The sequence below is a fragment of the Halichoerus grypus genome, chromosome 7 (genome assembly GCF_964656455.1).
Source record: "Halichoerus grypus chromosome 7, mHalGry1.hap1.1, whole genome shotgun sequence".
NCBI lineage: Eukaryota > Metazoa > Chordata > Mammalia > Carnivora > Phocidae > Halichoerus > Halichoerus grypus.
The window spans coordinates 67881184-67895540 of NC_135718.1; the positions used below are offsets into that span (position 1 = coordinate 67881184).

The following is a 14357-nucleotide window of genomic DNA, read 5'->3' on the forward strand; positions in this document are numbered from 1 at the left end:
GAAGCCTGCTTCTCCCTCTTCCACTCCCCCTGCCTGTGTTCCCACTCTCGCTGTATCTATCTCTGTCAAATGAATAAATAAAATCTTTAAAAAAAAAAAAAAAAAAAAGAATAGTTTAAGAAGTTAGAACTGACAGAAAATTTAAGTAATGACACAAGGCAGAGTAACAGAGTTTGAATTATATCATAACTATAATCTTTGTAGAATTACTTCATGTATTAGCTTTCATCATACTAAAGCAAATAGCCCTAAAAAATTTAATGTGATAGTCACTTAATTCAGGCTATGCATATCTTTTTTAAAGATTTTTAATATTTATTTGCTTGAGAGAGAGTGAGAAACAGCAAGAGAGCAGGAGAAGCAGACTCCCCACTGAGCAGGGAACCCAACTCGGGGCTCAATCCCAGGACCCTGAAATCGTAACCTGAGCCAAAGGCAGACGCTTAACTGAATGAGCCACCCAGGCGCCCCCAGGCTATGAGTATTTCAAGAAAAAGTCCTATTTGGAATTCTTCATCTAGTGAAGATAAATTAAAATCAGAAAGTCAACTCTGTCACCTTAAAAATCCAGGAGCAGAAAAAAATTCCACAATCATGTGTAACACCATCCACAATAAATCACTTTCAATCCAGCCCTGAAAACTAATATATAGAGTAGGAAGAAAGCATTACAGAAAAATTTTGCTTTCATTAATCAAGCTGGAAAATAACAGGCCTTACAAGAATGCCCTTTAGGAAGACAATTCCTTGTAGTTTTAAGTCTACGGAAAATAATGCTACACTCAAAACGCATGTTAAAACCATTACTGTAGACTATCACTTTCAGTTGTCGGAAGATGAAAAATTGTCAAGAGCCACCCAAACTGTGAATCCTGGTTACAATGTTGCTCTTGGAAAATGTGTTACTGAAAAATTCTCCCCCTGAACTAATGTGCTCTTTCTGTATCTTGTACGGCAGACACCTGGATGCACAAACACATCCAGAAGGCCTTTGAGGGCTGACAGCCTGCTGGAGTAATGAGGAATTCATCCGTGTTTCTGCCTTTCTGTCGGGCCCAGAGAATTCTGAGTAACCAAGCTGACATGTCATGAGAATACAAGTGTTCCTTACATGGTATGTATCGTCTCCTCAGGGTAGACACCAAAATCCATGTTCGTATACCAAAATCTGAGATGCATAGAGAAATTAAGAAATGATTTCGTTATCTTGAAAGAAAAACACACTATTTCTTTCTTTTTTTTTTTTTAAAGATTTTTATTTATTTATTTGTCTGAGAGAGAGCACAAGCAGGGGGAGCAGCATAGGGAGAGGGAGAAGCAGACTCCCCGCTGAGCCGGGAGCCCGATGTGGGGCTCGATCCCAGGACCCTGGGATCATGACCTGAGCCGAAGGCAGACGCTTAACGACTGAGCCACCCAGGCGTCCCGAAAAACACACTATTTCAATGCCACATTCCTAGTTTTTCCTCAAGTGACTGCAGGAAGTAACAACTACAGTCAGAAATACCAGAAATTGAAAATTAAAGTGAGGGCAACCTCTGACGTTTACTCCTGAAAATATTTAGAGAACGTTTGTGAGCAATAAACCAGGGTTTAGTTCGTGGGACTATGTCAATGAAATCACAACATCCCACGTACTGGTCAAATCCTCGAGTCTGGGAGAGGGAGGGAAGTCTTCACCCTCCAGAACTACTATTAAGGAAAAAGGTGGAGACACCACTAACAGAAGTCCCTACGTTGGCAGGAGAGCCAAAAACACCTTGTCCCTCCGTAACCCCAACTGGAAGTAAACATCTCATTTCTCAAATGGGCAGCAAAGTGACCGTGGTTACAGAACAGCCAATAGCAGCCAGAGAAATTATTATTCCCGTACTATACTGTCAACCTTCTGAATTCTGACACCTAAAATGTTTAATAAAATACAAAGGCTTTTTTTAAAGAACAAAAACTTCAGACATTGTATCTTTATCCTAGAAGTTCACCCTACAACTGGCTTCAGTCTTAAGCAAACATTTAGTCATTTAGACATTTAGACAAAATCTGTATTTGGTGCTTCGTGCGTGTGCATGTGTAAAATAAAAGGATAGTAATAAATCTTTATGATTGTGTATAATAAAAGTGAAATAAGGATTCTTGATACAAAAGGTCTTGTTCTGTCCTGGGGAAAACAGTTGGGAGAGGGGCGCCTGGGTGGCTCAGTCATTAAGCGTCTGCCTTCGGCTCAGGTCATGATCCTGGGGTCCTGGGATCGAGCCCCACATCGGGTTCCCTGCTCAGCGGGGAGCTTGCTTCTCCCTCTCCCACTACCCCTGCTTGCGTTCCCTCTCTCGCTGACTAATAAATAAATAAAATCTTTAAAAAAAAAAAAAAGAAAGAAAGAAAAAGAAAATAGTTGGGAGAACAGTATGTTGTTTTCAAACGATGGTGGAGAAATATGCATTCAATTATGAGAGAGGGAAGGAGAATGAGACAAAATATTATTAAAAGGGAAAACAGTTTTTTCTGCCATCTTTCTGTGCGGCCATAATGGTGTGCATGAATGTCCTGGCAGATGCTCTCAAGAGCATTAACAATGCTGAAAAGAGAGGCAAATGCCAGGTTCTTATTAGGCCGTGCACCAAAGTCATTGCCCAGCTTCTCACTGTGATGCTGAAGCATGATTACACTGGCAATTTGAAATTATTGATGATCACAGAGCTGGGAAAATTGTTGTGAACCTCATGGGCAGGTTAAACAAGTGTGGAGTGATCAGCCCCAGATTTGACGTACAACTGAAAGATTCAGAAAAATGGCAGAATAACCTGCTCCCGTCCCCCCAGTCTGGTTTCACTGTACTGACAACCTCAGCTGGCATCTTGGACCATGAAGAAGCAAGACGAAAACACACAGGAGGGAAAATCCTGGGATTCCTTTCTAGAAATGTAATACATACGTGCAAATAAAATGCCTCAATGGACCAAAAAAAAAAAAAAAAAGGAAAATAAATTACAGTCAATTGATATCCGACAAGGGTGCCAAACAATTAAATGGGAAAAGAACAGTATTTTCAACAAGTGGTGCTGAGACAACTCAACATTCACATGCAAATGAATGAAACTGGAGCCCTACCTTACACCATACAGAGAAAATAACTCAAAATGCATCAAAGACATAAATGTAAGAATTAAAATGATAAAGTTCTTAGAAGAAAACGTAGGCATAAATATTAGTGGTCTTGAACTTGTCAACAGCTCCTCAGCTATGACACCAAAGTACAAGCAATTAAAATAAATAAATTAATTAATTAATGGGACTTCATCAAAATGTCCAAGTTTTGTGCTTCCAAGGACCCCACTGACAAAGTCAAAAGACAAGCCACTAAATGGGAGAAAATATTTGCAAATCATATATAAGGAACACATATCCAGACTGTATAAAGAATTCTTACAACACAAATAAAAAGACAACCCAATTTAAGAAATGGGCAAAGGACTTGAATACACATTTCTCCAATATACAAGTATATATATATGGCCAATAAGCACATGAAAATATGCTCAACATCACTAGTCATTAGGGAAATGCAAATCAAAACCACAACGAGATACCACCTCCCATCCATGTGGATGGCTACTATAAAAAAAAACCCGGGTGCCTGGGTGGCTCAGTCGTTAAGCGTCTGCCTTCGGCTCAGGTCATGGTCCCAGGGTCCTGGGATCGGGTCCCACATCGGGCTCCCTGTTCGGCGGGAAGCCTGCTTCTCCCTCTCCCACTCCCCCTGCTTGTGTTCCCTCTCTCGCTGTGTCTCACTCTGTCAAATAAATAAATAAAATCTTTAAAAAAAAAAAAAAAAAAAAAACCCAAAACAAGTGTTGGCAGGGATGTGAAGAATTTGGAACTGCTGTACATTGCTGGTGGGCTTGTAAAATGGTGCAACCACATTAGAAACAGTTTAGTGGTTCCTCAAAATGTTGAACACAGAGTTACCATATGACACACCAATATCACTCCTATGTACATACCCAAGAAAAATGAAAACTATGTCCACACAAAAACTTATACATGAAGGTTTGGGGTTTATTCATAATAGCCAAAAGGCAAGAACAACCCAAATGTTCATCAACTGATGAACAGATAAATAAAATGTGATCTATCCAGTCAATGGAATATTATTCAGCCTTAAAAAGGAATAGAATTTTGATATGTGCAACAACACAGATGAGCCTTGAAAACATTCTGCTAATTGAGAGAAGCCAGTCACAAGAGACCACATATTGCATAATTTAATTTATATGGAATTTCTAAAATAGATAAATCTATGGAGACCGAAAGTAGATTAATGGTTGCCTAGGGCTGGGGGTGATGGCTAAAGGTTTCTTTTGGGGATGATGAAAATGTGCTAATGGTTTAGTATAGTTAACTAGAGTAACAGCCATTAAACTGTATACATTAGACGGGTGAGTGGTATGGCATGTGAATTATATCTCAATTAAGCTGTTATCCAAAAGATGCAAAGAACTTCTATATTTATCAAGTAGAAAAAGAATGAACTTGATTAAAAACATCAAAAATGGGGAAGAGAAAAAAGCAAAATAAAACAGGATGGGAGGAATAAAAAATCATGCCTGTTTATCATTACTTTAAATGTATACAGACTGAATTCTCCAACTAAATTAAAGTGCCTATCCGGGGGGTTACATACCCATGCTGTTCAAGAAACGTACTTAAAATGGCAAAAGGGTTTGAAAAAAATGTACCAGGCGAGGAGATACCAGGCAAAAAAGGAAGCAGGAATGGCAAAATTAGTAGCAGACAAGCTGGATCTAAGGCTATAGGTACTAAGATGAAGAGGGACATTATTACAGACACAGTTTGGAGAGAAGATATAAAAGGTATAAGTAGGTATACATCTAACAATATGATACCTAAAGACTCTCAAAATGCAAGAACATGGTAAAATTTTAGCTCTTCAAATGGGAATGTCTACTAGAGAGGGAAAAACAAGGATACACAGAAAACAGAAAGACACCCTTACTTCCCTCAAAAAACATACATTTTTTTCTTACACCTATGAAATGCCGCATTTGTAAAGATTAATTGCATACTTGGCAACAAAGAAAACCTTTACAAGCCTTCCAAATTAAAGATTTAAAGGACAGTTCTTTGATCACAATCCAGTAAAATCAGAATTAAATAACTAGGTAACAAAAAATTGTAACTACATAGAAATGAAGAAATATACTCTTTGATCAAAGAAGAAATCAAAAAAAGTACTGAAGAAAATCTTGAAAGCAATGGAAAGGAGATTTTTTTCATACCAAAACTTACAGAAGACACCAGAAGTTATACTCTAAGGAGATTTTAGTGTCAACTGCTTTCAATTTCAAACCTTTTTTTTAATAAAAGAAACTTTGTACTCATTTAAACCCATCAGAAAAGGACAGTTCAATAAATCAAAAGAAAGGAAGTAATTATAATACAGATAAAATTTAAAACTAATAAAAAATATAAGAGGGACAAATAAACTCAAAAGTGTTTCTTTGAAAAGACTAATAATAAAAGACTTCACATGTCCTATTAAGGATAAGAGAGAGGGAAAATGTGGGGGGCATGTGGGGAGAGAGGGGAAGGAGCAGTAGAGAGGGGAAGGAGGAGGAGAGGGGGGGTTTCAGGGAGTAGGGGAGAAAGAGAGAGAGATGCAAAACAGAGAAGCATTGGGAACAGAGATATAAAAGCAAATGCATAATATAAAAGCAAATAAAAGAATCATTAAACTGCGAGGCATTTTATGTTAACCAATTTGATAACCTAGAAGAAATGATGATTTCCTAGAAAAACAAAATCATCAAAATGATTCAAGAAGTGGAAAATTCAGAAATACCAAGACCAGACAGGTTTGCAGCTGAATAACCCATCATTCTACTGTTAAATGGCAACAGGCAATTAAAAAATAATAAGCCAATTCATTTTATAAAGCATAATATTAATACCCAAACCTGTGAGGGATGAGAGGAGAAACTATTAACGAATCTGGCTTATGACAGATTAGTTACAGAAACTGAACTCATGTTAGCAAATAACAGAAGTCAGCCATCTACCAAAGGGACATATCCTGAGACCAACTTGGATTTATTCCAGGAAAATACGGGAGCGCCAAGACCAGAAAATCAGTAAGATTTACCTCATCACTAAATTAACTGTGAAAAACCTCTAAGGCCATAACAATAAATGCATTTGATAAAAACAAAGGCATCTGAGCAGCAATTCCTTATATAAAAATTAAGAGAAGAACAGAAGGAAGTTATTCATGAAGTATTATTAAACGAGAAGCACTTGATCAAGAGGTAGATAAAATGAGCCCATATTCGTTAAACAATGACAAAACCCCATGCGTGCGTGGGTACGGACAAACGTGGTCATGGATGAGCACCAAGTTGTCAACAGGGATTACAGGGACAAAGGCAGCAGTGAGGAGAATTTTAACAAAATGGGAAGAAGGTAAAACAAGGACTGCAGTTAAAAATGGTGTATGATACCAATGCATGCAAATAAGACTGGATACTTTCATGTGTATAATTTTTAAAACACTGCACACGGTATTAGAATTACCAAGAAAAAAGGTACTCTTGTTTTCAACTCCACAGCCTTCACGGGCTTTCCCAGTACCAACGTGCCCGGGAAGATACTCTGTTGGTGACATTACATTTTCGTTGTACTCCTTAATGAACATGGGAATCAGCCCACGGGCTGCAGGTCAGAACTCAGGCATGGCCACGTCCACCCCAACCAGAGCCAAACTCCCGGCTTCCATTCTGTCTCTGGAAGGGGTTGGGGGGGCACTTGGAGCTGTTAAGGAGCAGGGATTTGAGCAGTCCTTTGGTTTCCCCTGGAGCCATCTGCATCCATCACGTTCACCATGGCTCTACAGAAGTGTCGGGGCTTGGCTCCCCCCGAGTGTTCCCTCAGCTCCTAGGACATCCTTCTTATGAGAGCACCTATTACTCAGCGTCACGATGATCTGAGGGCCACCTGTGTTCATCAGACTCCATGCTGGCTGAGCTGGAACCCTTTCTTGTTAACTTCTCAAGTCAGTTTCTAATGCAGCGCCGGGCACATCGGTAGCACTGTCAGTATCTGCCAAATGAATGAAATGTATTCAAAACATGGTATGAAGTCTGCATTCTGAAACTTCTTTTTGGAGCCGTTTGCTTTAGTTTCCCAGGAGATTTAAAAATCTTCCAACCTTGCTGCCAATAACCTGATGGGGTGAAGGAATGTTGGCATGCCCCACTGGGCATGTGACTCTGGTTGGTCCTTTGGCAGCAGGGACATCAGGGATGTTGATACCAAACCCAGCAAGATGGTGGAAGGGGTAGGTTGCGGAGTGCCTCCTGTGACTGACCCTGTGTGACATCACCCGGTGCCTGCAGCTGCCCTCTGGGAAGTGTCACTTTAGAGGCAGGGCTGGGATGGGCACCCGAGCATGTGTCTGTCTACAAAGCCCTGGGCACCACATCACAATGCCTTCCTGAGAAAGAGAATCAAAGACAGTTGCAGATCTTTATTCCTTCCCACCAAAGTTATCTCACACACCATCTTCAGAAGTTTGGGCAGGGGGGCGCCTGGGTGGCTCAGTCGCTTAAGCATCTGCCTTCAGCTCACGTCATGATCCCAGGGGTCCTGGGATCGAGGCCCACATCATACTCTCTGCTAAGCAGGAAGCCTGCTTCTCCTTCTCCCTCTGCCATTCCCCCCACTTGTGCTCTCTGGCTCTCTCTCTCTCTCTCTGCCAAATAGATGAATAAAATCTTAAAAAAAAAAAGTTTGGGTCATACTCTTTAGCCATTCCGGTTTCCCTGGGGTAATTTGCCATCTCCCTGAATTTACCTACATCTTTCCCAGAAACTATTTCTTATCTGCCAGCCTTCTTGAAGATAATGAGTCTATAAGTTTTCGATAGATAGTGTGAACTTACGCTTGCTAATATTTGCATAACATGCACCTCTTTCAATCTTAAAGAAAAGCTTCTCACTACAATGGTCTCTGATCTCCAATTAGGTTCTGTTCCAGGATCCCACTGGAATTCTGCGTGCATGTCCCCTAAGATGCCATAAATTGTGGTCCAGCTTCCCAGCCAGCCAAGGAAAACACATTGGAAATCCTGCTGAAATATTAGTAAGAGCCAACGAAAGGGAACATGTTTATCTGCCTCAAATGCTGGGACCTGGGAAAGTAAGTTTCATTAGAGGCAAAAGAGGATGGAGGTGTGGATTGTTTTTTATGTGACTCTGGAGTGGAGGTCTGCTCACTCACAGAATCTCAGAATCGTCACATAGGACACCCCGCCCCCCAAAGTCAGCTGGGGATTCTCAGGAAAACTTAAATTGAAGATGTTACATGTTCTCCACCTTCCCCAAACACAGGAGGAACATCTATAAGCAAGACTCTCACCACTCTTTAGATAATTCCACTGATTTACATTTTTTCTTTCCAGAAAATCATCCTTTATCCCAATCCCTGATCTTCTCTTTGTAAGTTTCCTAAACAAGAAAACAGGTGTCCTCCCTCTCTGATGCCATCCAAAATAATTCAATTTTTAATCGCTTTTGTCATGGACGTTTTTGGGCGGCTTTGAAATGTCAGAATTTGACCTATCCGGGTCCTCTTCACCATCTTGGAAAGGATGGGGCACTTCTCAGAGGCCTCAGTCACCTGCGCCTGGGGTCACTCTCCCCTCCTGACCTGGGTTCCAGCTGAAGGCCCTTGACATTAGAGTATGAGGTGGATTCTCAGTCTGTGGTGCCTCACAGGGCGCCTCAGGAACTGAGGGGCTGCCAAGGGGCTGGAGGCACCTGGGGGTGGGGTGGGCTCTGGGGCCCTCCCACTCCCAACTTCAAAGACAGTGCCCACTTTCCACTGGCTGATAATATGTACCCTGGGTTTGTCCTAAGGTCCCTGGTTGCTAAAAAGTTTTGAAAATCTTCTACGTAGCACAATATCCATCATGTGCATTTTGGCCACACAGGACAAAAGCTTAAAGGAAGAAAGATAAAGCTACCTGTAATGAACCACCAGCTCTGTGCTTCCCCACACATCTTTACTGATTCTCAGAACTCTGGGAAGGAGCTCCTACATAGATGATGGACTCTGCTGAGCCACTTACCCAAAATCACAGGATAAGCACAGGGCACAGCCCAGGCCTTCTGCCCCGGATCCTCTCCAGCCATAAACTGACCACCAAGCCCCTTTCAAACCACCTACAGCCTCAAACCATCGATGTGCAATTAAACACCTGCATCTAGAACGCCCTATGCACATTGCTTACCTGCATTATCTTACCTGTCCGCTCCCAAAGTTGCTGTGGGAATTTCCCTGAGAGAAACAAAGAATTCATTTTTATTCTCCGGGTTGTTTTCCATGGTTTCCCCTCATGAATCCTCACAGAGTGATTCGGCATGTGGCCCTACTGATCTGAATCTGCTTTTCCCCCATCAATCCTCTTTTCTTTAGCGTCTGTGCCAGTTAAGCTGGCTGTTCTAACAACGCCCCCACCAAATGTATGATGAATCGAACAAGAAAGAAGTTCATTTCTTGCCGACATAAATTTAGTCCACGATAAATATGATTGATGTGGGGCGCCTGGGTGGCTCAGTCAGTTAAATGTCTGCCTTTGGCTCAGGTCAGGATCCCAGGGTCCTGGGATCGAGCCCCGCCTCGGGCTCCCTGCTCAGCGGGGAGTCTACTTCTCCCTCTCCCACTCCCCCTGCTTGTGTTCCTGCTCTCGCTCTCTCTCTGTGTCAAATAAATAAATAAATAAAATAAAATAAAATAAAATAAAATCTTAAAAAAAAAAATATGACTGATGTGTGAGTGGCTTTTCTCCAAACGGTGATTTAGATACAAGGTCCCCCAAAATCTCTGATGTGTGGCTCAGAGAAGCCTCCACATGGCCAGGCCTGAGAGTGGAGTCCACACTTTGGCTCATTTTCCACTGTCCTGAATCCAGGCGGCATCCCCGTCTCACTGCAAGGGGTGCTGGGAAACAAGGAGCAGCCACTGCTTGGGAAGACAGGCAACAGGCAAAACAGATTTGGAGAATGACACTGGTCTTCAAGGGCCCCTTGCAAGGGACTTATCATTAATTAGTTGATCCGACCAGCATATACCGTGTTCCATACTCACGCTCTAAGTATGATGCTTCCTTGTCTCCTAATCAAAGGAACTAGTTCACCCGAGGTCACTTAACCTCTCTGTGACTCAGTTTCCTTATGTTAAAAATAGGGATAATAATACCTCACAAGATTGTTTTGAGGATTACACACATTACAAAGTGCTTAGGGGCGCCTGGGTGGCTCAGTCAAGCGTCTAACTTTGGCTTAGGTCATGATCTCAGGGTCCTGGGGTCGAGTCCCGCATCAGGCTCCCTGCTCAGTAGGGAGTCCGCTTCTCCCTCTCCCTCCCTCTGCCCCTCCCCCTGCCCCTCCTCCTGCCTGTGCCCTCTCTTTCTCTCTAATAAATAAAATCTTAAAAAAAAAAAAAAAGTAAGTGCTTGGAACACTATCTGGCACAAAGTACTTGACATACAAGCACCTGTTAAATAAAGGGGTGCAAGAAGCTGGCTCCCCTGCAAGTTTCTAATAGACTCCTGTCAGGGGGTCTCGAGCTCTTCAGAGGTGGGCAGGTTGCAGGAGCCCAATGCTTGGACAGTTCCTCCGAGGCCAAGTTCAGTTTTCTATACAGGACAGAAAACCCTGTAAAATACATCCCAGACTTGCTTCAGTGCCTTCCTAGTAAGGAATCCGCTCCCCCCAAGAGCTGCCCCAACCTCTCTTCCACTATTTGGGATGTAGAAAATGCTTAGCTCCTTGTAGACATTTCTTTATTGGTGCTGATTCCCATCCTCACTTTTAACAATCTAGCTCTGTGTCCATCTATTCTTCTGTTCATTCCTTTATTCAACAAACATTGAGGACTCACCATGTCCTAACTGTGAGCAAGACATCCAAGGTCTCATCCTACATGGGAAATGTATTAGCTCATGTGGCTGTGAAGAGGGACAGGGGGAAGGTAGTGATTTTATATTCTTGGAGACAGTGACATCCGAGCCAAGACCAAACTAACAAGCAAGGGCTTCCATGAAGAACATTCCAGGTACAGGCCCTGCAGGCACGAAGGCTCTGAGATGAATAGATTTTGTGTTGATGGCAGGACAGGGGACAAAAGGGGACACTGGAAATTGAGGCTATGGAGGAGGCCTTGCGAAGGACTCTGGAATTCCCTTTGGCTTCAGTTGGAAGGTTTAAGCAGAAAAGTCAGTGGATGGGCTTATGTTTGTAAAGATCGCTCTTCTTCCACAGAAGAAATGGGGATGGAGCGGGAGTGTCAACAAGACTAGAAGCTGGAAATCAAAGCAATATCCTGGCCAAGGAGTGATGTTGTCCCAGTTAGAGTGTAAAGATTTGCAGTTCTAAACTTTTTAGTAAAGCGATTTATTAAACATACAGCTAAATATGGCCTGAGGTTCCTACTTTTGTAACAATTCTTTCTGAAAGTCACAAAGCAGAAAGGGGCTCTCTGTACCATGTGCCAGTCTAGGTGGAGCATCAGCTCTATGTCACAGGATGTTTTAGGGAACCTGTTACTCTTGTAGTACATCCCTCCCACCCCAAGGTAATACCATGCTTCCTCCCGCCAACACAAGCTGAGTTGTCCCTTTCCCTCTGCCTTCCTTCAAGGGAAGACCTCAGGGCTTCTCCACAGATTCCACCCTCTCTAAGTTCATATTTCTCACCAAACCTGCCAAATCCCCCTCTGTGTGGGCTCCAGCATTTGCAGGTAACATCTATATCCACGCCTGAACTTGGGAGCTCAGATTCCAGCTACAGTTACTTGCAATATGATAACAATTACATCATGTCACATTTCAGGACATTTTCACTGAGAAGGCTTCAGGTCAGGATGCTCAGTTTAGGAAAAGAGTGGGGCCGCACATGGGCCAAGTGGCATACCTTCTCCCCTCCTGGCCTTTGCCCAAGTTTGAGATGCCCTGTTCCTTCCTCTTCACCTGACTAATCTTTATTTGTTCTTCAAGATGCAGCTTAGGGGCCGCCTCCATCAAAGGTACTGCTTCTTCCCCAACCCAGCTGGATCAGGTGGTGCACCTCCGGAATCCCATATAAATCCATGTTTACTGGATCACACTGTTCGCCAGAGACTCTTCCTCCTTTTCTTCACTTTGTCTCTCCTGTTGGACCCCAGGAGACAGGTCTTATTTATCGTTTTATCCCAACAGGGTTCAATATGCTTGCTGAATTAATACATGGCACGTCTCGTACATCGCTGGTGGGTGTATACACTGGAACACTGTTTGGCAGTATGTACTAAACCAGTGGTTCTTGGGGCACCAGGGGGCTCAGTTGGCTAAGCGTGTCTGCCTTCGACTAGGGTCATGATTCCAGGGTCCTGGGATCGAGCCCCGCAGCGGGCTCCCTGCTCAGCGGGGAGTCTGCTTCTCCCTCTTCCTCTGCCTCTCCCCTCTGCTCATGCTCTCTCTCTCTCTCTCAAATAAATAAATAAATCTTTTCAAAAAATAAAGCAGTGGTTCTCAACTGCAGGTGATATGGCAATGCCCGGAGAAATGTTTGGTTGCCGTAACTAGAGGGAAGGGTGCCACCGGGCATTCAGTGGGTAGGGGCCAGGGATGCTCCAACAAAACGGCCTCCCCAACAAAACGTCATCCAGCCCGTAAGGACAACAGTGCCGAGGGTGAGACCTGCATCTAATCTATGACCCCGCAAACCTACTCCTGGGTTTATGTGCTCAACGGAAATGACGTATACGTCCATCAAAAACACAAGAATGTCTGAAGCAGCTCTACCCAGAGAAGCCCCAACTGGACACAATGTAAAACACCATTAACAGGATAATGGATAACCAACTACAGTACTTATATGGTGAAATACTACACGCGATACAAAATTAAAGACTGTGACGTGCAATAATAAGAATAAGATATATTGATGAACTGAACCACCAGACCAAAGGAACAGGCAAACTTAATCGATGGTTGATGGAACAGAAGTCGGAATAATGATCACCCCTGGGGGCACAGAGTAACTGACTGGGAAGGAGCAGGAGGGAATCTTTGGGGTGCTGGGAACGTTCCTGATCTTCATCTGGGTCTCAGTTGTACGCACTGAGCTGTGCACTATGACTCATGCGCTCTGTGTGTGTTACACCTCAATAAGCTTTATTAAATGCAACGGTCCTCTAAAAGCACCCTACCAGCAGGGATCACGCACTGGAGTGGGTCTTCTAAGCAAGACCTTCTAAGCCTTTTTGGTATACTGCCGGCAGGAGTGTGCATTTCTGGAAGGCTATTTCACCACGGATATCAAAAACCTTACAGTGTGTCCTTAATTCAATTCTGTTTTGGTCGTTTTATGCTAAGGAATGTGCTGAGGATGTGCACACAAACTTAAGCTTCAAGAATACTTATCGTAGCATAATAAATATAAGGGGGAGGGGGGACAATGAACTCAACACCCACCCAGAGGGAACTGTGTAATATCATGGACTTATTAAAATTGACACTTCAAAATTTAAATGGAAAACGTTTACAATATATTAATTACAATTAAAAAGCAGGTCACCCAACAAGATGTAATCTAAGATACATGAACGATATACTCAATATAATTAACTATGATTATCTAGGGTAATGAGAGATTATGGGATTTCTTAAAATTTTATCATTTTTCCCTAAAATGTACATATATAACTTGTTATTAAGAAAAAAAATATACAATCACACTTCTTAAAAATAAAGGTGAATTTTCTACTTTAAAACTGAGTACCAGACCCCACACAACCCACAGATTCCCAATGTATTCAAAGCCCTGCTACCTGCAGAAATACTCTAAACTCTCATCACAATGGCTGAGGGGTAGCAGGGATTAAATAAAGAGATAAAATTCTAGATTTTCTGTCTCCTATCTGACTGTGGGGACTGGTTACACAAATCCATACATGCCTTAAACCGCACAGAACTGTGTATCGCCCCCAAAAAAGTTAGAAGCAATTCCATGTAAAAATATGAAAGTATTCCTGACTGAAAAAGGTTTTAGATGCTGTAAAGAAAAAAATAAAAAGGCACGACCTTCCTTGAATGATCAAGTCTGCCTAGTTAGAAGGCTACCACTTCACCAGGTAATCTCATCGCCCGAGACCCTGACTGAAAAGACCTATCTGTGTTTCTCTGTAAAGTGGAGGTGATACCGGCTCTCTCAGAGTACTCTTGAAGGTTCGGCACGATGAGGAAAAGCATGCTATGAATGGGGACTGCTGGTTTTAATCAGCGTCATGCCCACCTCCTGAAC

The 14357-nt window shown here is 42.6% G+C and overlaps 1 protein-coding gene and 1 pseudogene across 2 annotated transcripts in view; one reads left to right on the top strand and one right to left on the bottom strand.

The window, feature by feature from the left end:
* The window catches only part of PGBD5 (piggyBac transposable element derived 5), a 97619-nt gene that overhangs the window by 79086 nt on the left and 4176 nt on the right, over positions 1–14357 (bottom strand). The window lies entirely within an intron of this gene.
* On the top strand, positions 2516–3000 carry LOC118544984 (small ribosomal subunit protein uS8 pseudogene; annotated as a pseudogene).